The sequence below is a fragment of the Ailuropoda melanoleuca genome, chromosome 1 (assembly GCF_002007445.2).
Source record: "Ailuropoda melanoleuca isolate Jingjing chromosome 1, ASM200744v2, whole genome shotgun sequence".
Taxonomy (NCBI): domain Eukaryota; kingdom Metazoa; phylum Chordata; class Mammalia; order Carnivora; family Ursidae; genus Ailuropoda; species Ailuropoda melanoleuca.
Genome location: NC_048218.1, coordinates 90602168 through 90613669, shown reverse-complemented (window position 1 = coordinate 90613669; position 11502 = coordinate 90602168). Strand labels below are relative to the sequence as shown.

General features: G+C 38.3%; 1 pseudogene; it reads left to right on the top strand.

The window, feature by feature from the left end:
- The first annotated feature begins 7584 nt into the window (after window positions 1-7584).
- LOC109489999 lies at window positions 7585-7960 on the top strand (annotated as a pseudogene).
- Window positions 7961-11502: the final 3542 nt, after the last annotated feature.

The following is an 11502-nucleotide window of genomic DNA, read 5'->3' as shown; positions in this document are numbered from 1 at the left end:
AGAGGCAGAAGCAGGCCCAGCAACAGCTTTGCCCTGACCAGGGTGACCCAGTGAGAGACAGTTTCCTACTTCCTGATTTTTTTTGTGTTTAACCTTCTGCACTTCCTTAGTACTTGCTGTTCCCAGCCTTGCCTTAAGTCTGTGAGCCCCTGGTGCTCTTTTCCTTAGATAACAAGAGTCTGCATTCATTGTTTGCCCCCAGTGTTTACCTCCCTGACATAACCTGTGTGATTTCTGTGTCTTTCGGTCCACCTGATAGTCCCTGATTAGCAATCATTCACTTCATTTATAAACATTTAATTATTAACGCTCATTAGCTAACCACAGCACATAGCTATGCTTAAAACACAAAGTACAGAGGAAGGTATTTTATCCTAGATCACCTGCCGACATAAATCAACTCAGCCATCATAACAGTGACAGAAAGATGAGAACAGTGTGGTTATCAAGACTTACAATTTTTAAAAATGCATGACCATGGCTAGCACCAAAAATCTCAAGAGAGAATGAGGAGCAGAGGACCTGTTGCCACGGTATGTGAAAGCTCTGTGTCTCTGTATTTTCATTTTAGCTTTCTGTGGACCATTCATAGTCTATATAATTTCTCCTAACAATGTTCAGCTTATGGACTGTCTAGCACATGACTCTAAAACGGGGCCACACTTGACACCTCCAGCCCCAGCTGAAACAGCTGAGATGAATCTTCTCAATTGCCCTTAGCCAGTCCCTTTGAAGGGTTTTCTTATCCAACAGTCATTAAATAAACCTAATAACTTATTTAAAATATCTCTATATTTTCAATGTTTACTTGCTGTTTAAAATTGTACTCATTTTTGGGCGCCTGGGTGGCTCAGTTGATTAAGCATCTGCCTTCAGCTCGGGTCATGATCCCAGGGTCCTGGGAACGAGCCCCACCTCGGGCTCCCTGCTCAGCGGGGAACATGCTTCTCCCTCTCCTCCCCACCTGTGCTCTCTCTTGTTCTCTCTGTCGCTATCTCTGTCTCTCTCAAATAAACAAATACAATCCTTAAAAGTAAATAAATAAATAAAATTGTACTCGTTTTCATGGATTTGCATATATGTGTAAGGTAGCATGATTACTAAATAAGAAAACATACAAAATAACTTAGAAGAGTGAATATCTGTTTAGAACAGTACAAGTGTATGTCAATTGATTGCTACAATTGTACTGAAGTAACTATAAAAGCAACTGTACTCAGTTTCCCAAAAAATCCATAAATTGCCCAGTAAAAAATGATCCCAAGAAAGTAATGGCTCTAGGAACACATAATAAAGAAAAACCACCTTTTTTTTTTCTTCAAAGCAATTTTATCCAAACATACTCATGTATTTTTGACTGTTTGACTTAACATCAAATACAAGTATTTATTCACTCATTCATCCTGAAAACCCACCATACTGCAGGTACTGTTATTGGAGCTGAGGATACGGCGTGAACAGAACAGAAGCCTCTGCTTTTCTGTAGGAAGACAGACCTGAAATACAGAGGAGATCCTGGGTACAATGAAGGACTATAAAGCAGGGCAGAGGAAAAAGCTTCCATTCTGTGGTTGGGGGAGATGGACAGGGAAGGCTTCTGTGATAAGGTGACATTGGAGCAGAACAAAGGAGCAAAGCCTCGCAGATGCCTGAGGAAAGATCATCTAGGCAGAGGGACTGGGAGGTACAAAGGCCACGAGGTGGAAGTGTGTTAAGTGTTTTCAGGGAAGGGTAAGGGGGCAAAGGTGAATAGAGTGGTGTGAGCAAGGAGAAAGGTAACAGAGACTGGAATCAAGAAGGGCGATAGGGGGGCGCCTGGGTGGCACAGCGGTTGAGCGTCTGCCTTCGGCTCAGGGCATGGTCCTGGCGTTGTGGGATCGAGCCCCACGTCGGGCTCCTCTGCTATGAGCCTGCTTCTTCCTCTCCCACTCCCCCTGCTGTGTTCCCTCTCTCGCTGGCTGTCTCTGTCTCTGTCAAATAAATAAATAAAATCTTTAAAAAAAAAAAAAAAAAAGAAGGGCGATAGGGAGCAAGTTCCTAAAAGGAAGAAGTTTGAATTTAATGTCATTGATATGGAAAGCTTTGGGCCGAAGAATGACATAATCGGACTTTTGTTTCGGAAGGACCATGCTGACTGCTGTATGAGAAGAGACTGCATGGGGGTGAGGGTAGAAGCTTGAAGAAAAAGCAACTGTCCAAGCAAGGGCAGACTCGAGTGAAAGTCGTGGAGGTGTTGGAAGTGGTCGGATTCTGTATCTTGGTATAGATAGGAAAGAAGCCAATATTCAGGAAAACCAAATATTCAGGATGAGCCTTATTTGGCAGGGTTATCCATTATTATTCCCTAATGATAAAAAGTTCATGGGGGCAGGTGAATTAGTGAAGACAACAATGGGGCCAATTAGTTGCACTTTTTATCTTCAGTGAGGCAAATGTTCTATGTGTTTGTGGAATGTAAGTTTGAGCTCTTGCAATCTTGCCCTGTAGAACTTAGCTCTACCATCTTTAGACCAGTTCCTGTACCATACATATTCCCATTTCAAAATTACAGACAGATTTCTTTCTTATCAAGTTTTTGACTCAGCCTTCACCTAAATAGACATACAACCAATTCAGCATTTTAGTTCCTAACTGCAATGCTGGTTGAAATCAGATATGACACCTTTATTTTTTTTTAAAGATTTTATTTATTTATTTGACAGAGGCAGCCAGTGAGAGAGGAAACACAAGCAGGGGGAGTGGGAGAGGAAGAAGCAGTCTCCTAGCGGAGGAGCGTGATGTGGGCTCGATCCCATAACGCCAGGATCACGCCCTGAGCCGAACACAGACGCTTAACGACTGAGCCATCCAGGCGCCCCCAGATATGACACCTTTAGTCTCAGAATCATCTAGTTTCAGACTCCCTTCTACTCCATTATAATTAGAATTCTCTTGTTTGGTTTTATAACTTTCCTTGTTCAGTTTAGATTTAGAAAGTTATGTTTGTCATACCAGCAAATGTTTTTGCTTGGAGTAGAAATAGAAGGACTTGTTATAAAAGGTTTCTTTAATGATAGTAAGAAAGGCAAAACTTCCCAGGGTGAAAGCCACTTGGAACCCTGCCCGTGTGCCTTCTAATCTTTTAGAACCTCCAGAGAATAATAGAAGTGTTTTCTTGGCAAATATTTGCTAACAGCTAAGGGGTTTGGAAAACGTTTTCATCTCCCTGCATCATTTTTCATTTTCTAGGAGAAATGCAGTCCTATGGATGGACAGACACTCTAAATTGTGGCTGGTATAGGTTCTCACACTTGTACAGTCTCTTGAATCAAATGTGCACTTTCGAACTCATGCCTTCGGCTAGTTTGTAAAGCCAGTCACGACACCCCTACGCTCACACCCCAGATAGAGCAAAAGCAGCTCCCAAAAACCTCTTAGCTCGCAGCTTCAGTGGAGCTCAGAGTGTTCCCAGGAATCAGAACTTCCCTGTGAGGACAAAGTGGAATAAATGAATGAAAGAATGAATGGTTTCTTTATTAGGACAATTTATTTGGCTTACGTTTTAACTTTGACTTACAGACCCTCTGCCCAAAGATGTAACTGCACTATCCTTATAACAACAAAAAATCAGGGAACAAATTTCGGAATTATAGATCCTTAATATAAAAATACAATGAAAAAGACCCCTGCATAACATCAAAAATACTTTCCAATTCTTTACTCATCTCCTGTCCACTGCTGGGAATCTGCACAGGTCCACAGGCTCCAAAACCCTTAGGACCAGAGAGAATTAGGATATTCAGAATTTTATAAATTTTGGAAAATTCATATAGCATAGCATTGACACATATTGCGCCTCCAGCAAGATCTGGGATAGCACCCCCTAACTGAACACCTTATAGTTCTGCAGCAAAAGATGTAATAAGCACACTGTATGGAAATATAAAGACTATTAATAGCCTTAAATCAATGCAGGTCAGGTTTTGCTGTCAAGTGAGTTATGAACAAAACTTGGTTTTCAGAGTTTTTTGAATTTTAGAATTGTGGATAAAGAATCGGGGGACCTGAATTAAAGCAGAATTAAATAGACTGCAGTCAAAGAACACTTTAAAAGCCTTTTCCTACTCTCACCCATTCATTCACTATCTTAAGGAACAGTATTTCCTTGCTGTTAGAGGTTAGTTTTTATAGTTTTTATAGTTTTTATAGTTTTTATAGTTTTGACAATTGTATTTAGCAAGGAGATCCAAAACCCATTTGATAGTCATTTGGGGCAAGATTTCTAAAATGAATTGTAACGTCTACCTCCAAGTTTTTTAAAGTGGGCAGATACGAGCGTTTTTACAGGTGACACGTTTTTCTCAAGCCAATCAGGAAGGAAGAACGGGCAAAGGTGTGTCATCATGACGCTCACACCACAGACCAACTTTCCTTCAAAAGCAGAAACTACCTTGCAATCAAAGCAACACTTTTATTTTGAAGGCAAAGGGTATTTTTAAATTCTGCTGTCCTATCACAGAATTGCTAGGCACCTGTGATCCTAGAAAAGACAGAATGTGGAACACTAGTGTTTTTAAAAATAAGAACATGTAATTCCTTTAAATTGGACAATTCTGCAAGGTACTCAGCCATGATAAAATTGGAGACCTTGTCCGTGATACAAAATGTTTTCAACATCACTCATCATCTCTACCAAGAACAGTGAATAGTTTACAATAGTTTAAAGATCTGGCTTTGTCCGATTGCCTCTACCAGCGACATCTCGTAGCAATTTGTATACTTCTAGCTTCACTTCCTTTGCTGCAAGAGCTTCTTACCTCTGAATGACACAGTGAATAAACTTATTTTTGAAGCAACTTCTGTGTCCTTATCCCAGATTTCAAATTTTATTCCAGACAAAGCAGTTCTTCCATCAATAGTGACATTGACACCATTTTTCCATAAAACATTGTTTTTGTTATGGAATTCATATATGTTGGGAATATATTTTTCTCTGTTAGTACATCTTTCCATTATTCAGTAGCACTCAGCCCCATCAGACCAACACCTTTTGTATTGTGGTAACATCCCCTTTATTATCTTGAAATGGAATTAATTTATAGTTTCAAAAACTCCATGTAACGTATTGGCAACAAGGGAGAAGTAAGAAAAAGTAAGTTATCGTAAAATAGACTATCTCTCAATATGTAAAATTCTCAGACAAACCACACTAGAAGACATAAATAAAAGGATCCGCTGTTGGTATTACCTGTAATGAACACATTTTTATTTAAGACAGATTTCCATCTAATTATTGTCTACGTAATTGCTCCTCAAATTTCGATGTGCATGCAAGTCACCTGTGGTTCTTGTTAAAATATGTATTCTGATTTCACAGGTCAAGAATGGAGCATTTCTAGGAAGTTCGCAAGTAATCACAGTGCTACTGGTCCCCTCAAAGCTGGACATCTTGAATAGGGAGGGTCAACACAATTTCTTTATGTTGACATTTGAATGTGACAGTTACAACTGTTGACTGATAAAGGCGTTGCCATGAGTGACATAATTTTCCAAATAGCCTCAAATCAATTCAGGTCAGATTTTGCTGCCAAGTGAGTTAGAGACAATCAGCTCATGATTGATGAATGAACAAGAGTTGTTGCTTAACAGCTCTTAGCAAAGTTCCAAACAAAGTACAGTTTTCCCTCCATTTGTACACTGGTTACATTCTCCAAAAATGCAGTGTATATGAAAGGTGTGCAAACAATATTTTGAACTTATATGTAAAACAGTTTAGGTTCTAGGCAATAGCATGTTTTTCACTTGCACGAATGTCCAATAAGACTTTTGGAAGTTGTGTGGGACAAGGGACGTCTCTTCATTGTACAAAACCATTCCACACATAGCAGACTTCTAGCATCCCTGGCCTCCACCCATCACATGCCAGCAAGTGGCCTTCAATCACTGTTGATCAAAAATGCACTCCCCATTTCCGGAATAGTCCAGTGAGGCAGGCAGTATGACCTCTGTTGATTGATCGCCACTGCTTAAGTGAAACTAAAAATTACTTTTAGCATTTAATTAAACTGGAATCCAACAGAAACCTAGACATCATAGAAACATTTTTTCCTCCAACTGTATTTTAAGCCATCCACAGAGTAATTTGTTCTAACACTTGTTTCTCAAATTTTTCCACAATTTGATTTATGCATCTTCCACAATTATTTGCTGTTTGTTTGCCATATTGTTTGCTCACATTATTTTAATTATTTTTACTTCAAGAAAAACTTGAGGGAGGATGTTTGCATCTACCAAAATATTTTATTGAAACCATTTTCTTCTTGGAGCCCCTGGGTGGCTCAGTTGTTTAAGCGTCTGACTCTTGATTTCAGCCCAGGTCATGACCTCAGGGTCCTGAGATCTAGCCCTATGTCAGCCTCTGCCCTGGGCATGGAACCCGTTTGGCATTCTCTGTCTCCCTCAGGCCCTCCCTTTGCCCCCGCTCATATGCTTGCTCTTGCTCAAAGATAAATAAATAAATAAATAAATAAATAAATAAATAAATAAATAAATATTTTCTTCTTATTAAGAAATAATTTAATCTTTTCTTCCTATTCTTCTGAAAATTGTAAGACAAGTTATTTCTTTTGGGTTGTACAGTTTAATGTTTGTTCTCAGAAATTCTGATTTTTAGGTAATAAATAAATAAATTATAGAGTGTATTCTAATGTTAATCCTTTTCTTTCAGTTAATCACTGTAAGAAAATTTCTGTAGGCTTCAATCTTATGCAAATAGGTTGATTAATATATAATATATACAAACCAAGGAATCTTTTCTCATCACTTTGTTTACAAAGCCAGAACTTTAAGAAGTCTGTGAGGCTAACACTTAACAGAGATTGATATTTGCAATAAATGCTAAAATGCAATTTAGGTTCAATAGTTAAAAATGAGGAATATATTAACTTCTCTTTTTTCTTTGAGCTTTGTTTTTATATAATTAAGCTACTGTACACCAATTAAAGCATATGGATAGTAAGCAATGTAAATTTTTTATTTTACATGAATTACATATGGATCACCAAAATTTTGCATATAAATATTGAAGACAACAATGAATAAGTTAAAATCTGCTCAAAAAAATAAAGAAAATGAAGCAACTAGTTAATGATCGAGGAACACCTTTAAGGCTATCAGCTGATTTTTCAGCAGAAAGTCTGCAGGATAGAAAGGAGTGGCATGATATAGTCAAAAGTGCGGAAAGGAAAAACACTTACAGCCAAGAATACTCTGCCTGGCAAGGTTATTATTCAGAATTGAAGGAGAGATAAAGAGTTTCCCAGACAAACAAAAGTTAGAGGAATTTATCACAACTAAGCCATCCTTACTGACTTAAGTGGGGGGAAAAAAGCCGTAAGTAGAAGAAAATTATGAAAGAAAACATTCCATTGGTAAAAGCAAACATATAGTAAAGGTAGTGGTTCAATCACTTGTAAAACTTCTGTGAAGGTTAAAAGACGAAAGCAGTAAAAGCAGCTATATCTATAAAATTAGTTAAGGAGGTGATGCTGCTTTCCCTCTCCCACAATACCTCTCACTCTTCCTTTCCAACCAGGGCCTGGCAGAATGGCTCCCACAAAGAAGGGTGGTAGGAAGAAGGGCCGTTCTACCATTAGTGAGGTAGGGACCAGAGAATACACCATCCACATTCACAAGCACAGACAGAGAGTGAGTTTCAAGAAGTGTGCCCATTGGGCACTCAAAGAGATCCAGAAATTTGCTCTGAAGGAAATGGGAACTCCAGATGTGTGCCCTGATACCAGGCTCAACAAAGCTCTCTGGACCAAAGGAAAAAGGAATGTTCCATACCGCATTTGTACAGTTGTCCAGGAAACATAGCAAGGATGAAGATTCATCAGACAAGCTCTATACGTTGGTTACCTTTGTACCTGTCACCACCTTCAAAAACGTACAGTTAATGTGGATGAAAACTCATCACTGATTTGTCAAAGGTATAAAACTGCAAAAAAAAAATTAGTTAAGGAATACACAAAATAAAAAATGTAAAATATGACATAAATTTATAAATTGTGGGGAGGGGAGTAAAAATCTAGTGCTTTTAGAATGTATTTGAACTTAAGCAACTTAAAATAGATCGCTATCTATAGAATCTTACATATGAACCTCATGGTAACCACAAACTAAAAACCTATATAAGATAAACAAAAAATAGGGCTGCCTTGGTGGCTTAGTTGGTTAAGCATCTGCCTTTGGCTCAAGTCATGATCCCAGGGTCCTGGGATCGAGCCCCACATCAGGCTCCCTGCTCTGCGGGGAACCTGCTTCTCCCTCTGCCTGCTGCTCCCCCTGCTGTGTGCTCTCTCTTTCTCACTCTCTGTCAAATAAATGAATAAAATATCTTAAAAAATAAAAAATAAAAAAAGAATCAGAATATCATTAAAGAAATTCATCAAATCACAAGAGTAGAGAGCAAGAGAAGAAGACAGGGAAACTACAAAAATAACCAGAAACAATGAACAAAATGGTAACAAGTATATACTTATCAATAATTTCTTTAAATGTAAATGGACTAAATGCTCCTATCATATGCTCTATGTCAAAGATACAGACAAAGTGGTTAAAAAAAAAGACCCATCTATATGCTGCCTACAAGAGACTCACTTCAGACTTTAAGATACAAATAGACTGAAAGTGACAGGATGGAAAAAGATTTCATGCAATGGAAACAAACTAATAACAAAAAAGCTGGGGTAGTAATAGTTATAGCAGACAAAACAGACTTTAAAACAAACTAGCAAGAGACCAAGAAGGGCATTACATGATGACAAAGGGATCAATCCAACAGGAAGACATAACAATTATAAATATCTATGCACCCAACATTAGGAGAACCTAAATATTAACATAAAAAGAGCAACTGATAGTAATACAATAATAGTAGGGGACTTGCATCAATGGATAGATTATCCAGATGGAAAGTTAATGAAGAAACAGTGGCTTCGACCAATACATTAGAAGCAGATGAACTTAACAGATAAATACAGAACATTCCATCCAAAAACAGCAGAATATACATTCTTTTCAAGTGCACCGGGAATGTTCTCCAGAATAGATCACATGTTAGACTACAAAAGAGTCTCAGTAAATTTAAGATTGAAATCATATCAAACATCTTTTCTGACCACAACAGTATGAAGCTAGAAATCAATTAAAAGAGAAAACAAACAAAAAATTAGAAAAACAAACAGAGACTAAACAGCATGCTACTAGACAATCAATGGGTCAATGAAGAAATTACAGAGAAAATTTCTAAAATACCTGGAGACAAATGAAAACGCAAACAGAACATTCCAATATCTTTGGTACATGACAAGAGCAGTTCTGAGAGGGAAGTTTACAGTGATACTGGCCTACCTCCAGAGACAAGAAAAACCTCAAATAAACCGTCTAGCCTTACACCTAAATTAATTAGAAAAAGAATAAAGCCCAGTTAGTAGAGCACTGACTGTTTGTGTCTGGCTTATTTCACTTAGGGTAATGTCCTAAAGTTTCATGCATACTGTGGCATATTACAGAATTTCCTTCCTTCTTAAGACTGAATAGTATTCCATCATATATATGTTATTATTATATAATCATATATAACATATAATATATCACACTTTGCACTTGGGTAGATTTTGTGTTTCTAGTAATTTGTTCGTTTCATCTAGGTTACCCAGTTTTTTGAGGTACATTGATTAGTACTGCCTTATAATCCTGTTTTTGCAGAATCAATAGTATTGTCCCCACTTTCTTCTCTGATTTTAGTAACTTGGGTTTCCCCCCTTTTCTTTCTTACTCCATCTAGCTAAAGGTTGTCAACTTTGTTGATCTTTCCAAAGAACCAACTTTGGTTTCATTGATTTTCTCCATTGTTTTTTTCGTCTCTATTTCACTTATCTCTGCTCTAAAATTTAGTAGTTCCTTCCTTCTGCTAGCTTTGCGTTTAGTTTGTTCTTCTTTTTCTAGTTCCCTAAGTTGCAAAGTTGGGTTGTCAATTTGAGATCAGAAAGTGTCTATTTTTTTTCTTACATTTACAACAGCCAGAAATGGAGACCCTGAGTATGCTCACACACAAACTGTAAACATTAGAAAAGCAGCTTTAAAAAAAAAATTTAGAGAAATTCTGACATGACTGCATAGTAAGAGACCCTTCGAGGAATGTTCTTGGAGGTTCTTGGCCCTCCAAAGTAGAGATGGAAAAGATGGAAAGAGGGACCCAAAATTCAAAAGAGTAAGAATTTTATTAGAAAGTCTCAAGCCCTGAATAAGGGGACTCACAATAAAGACTAAGTTCAAATTTAAAAGGCTATTTCCTAATGCAATAGTTGGAGCAAGAAATAGGAGGAAGAAGAGATGAAATCATTGCTGGGTCAAACAGCAAAGAGAAAGCAAAAGAATTTAATTTCTATTTAAGCCTTGTCTTTGTGAAAGGAATAACTTTCAAGCTAAAAAATAGAGAACAGCCAAAAGGCTTAAAGCTAAGATAAGTGAAGAATCAGATAAGAAGAGAACTCTTAACTCCTCTGAGTTCCAGTTTCTAAACCTAGATATTTGACATTGCAGGATACTAAAAATACTGTGGTTGCAATTGCTGAGTCTGTGCTTGGTAATGAGTCAAGAAGAGGCTGAAGATCACCAGGAGACTGGAAAATGAAAACTGATGTCCAAGTGTCCGGCAAGAAAAAAAAAATGTGACTCTAGATAATATGAACTAATCAGCCATAATTTATTGAACACCTAACCTATGCTAAACACTGTGCATGGTTTGGGGGCTATAAGAGGAAAATAGAATCCCTAGCCTACAGGTAGCTTACATTCTAGCGGGGGACCCAGATTAGAACATGAAAAGTTACAGCGCTGCAGTAGAGATCAGTGTTACAGTGAAGACAGGAAGTGGGTACGGTGCAAGTCAGAGAGGGACAGCCTAACCCGACCTCGAGAGGTAGACAGGGCTTGGGCGCAGATAGAGAGACTGACCTTCACCAGCTGATGGGTGGAAATGCTAGGGAGGAAGAATGAGAAAAAAGCAGGGAGAACCTGGGGTGGAAGTTTCCTCTGATGGGTGAAGAAGAAAGACTATCTTCAGAGTGGGGGAGGTCTGGCAACAGTCATCTTAAGCTGGGCTTCTGGTTCATATGTCAGACTAAATATATATATATATATATATATATATATATATATATATGTTGGAGGGCAGATGACAATGGTTTCACTTGGGGGTCAAATTCATTTAACGCAGGTAGGGCTTTAAGCTAATGCAAGTTGAGTTATCTGATCCTCTAATATCACTGTGACAAGTGGGGCAAAGCCTTGGCCACAGAAGGGTATAACCTTGAGGCAGTTGACTGGCCACTATTGACTGGTGGTTTCCACAAGACATCAGCAAGAACACCCGGGCACTGACGTGGCACCCATGCGGCTCCCTTGTGCAGATGACAGTCTGAGGTTGTGTTCTCTTGATCTAGGGGTTTCATGATG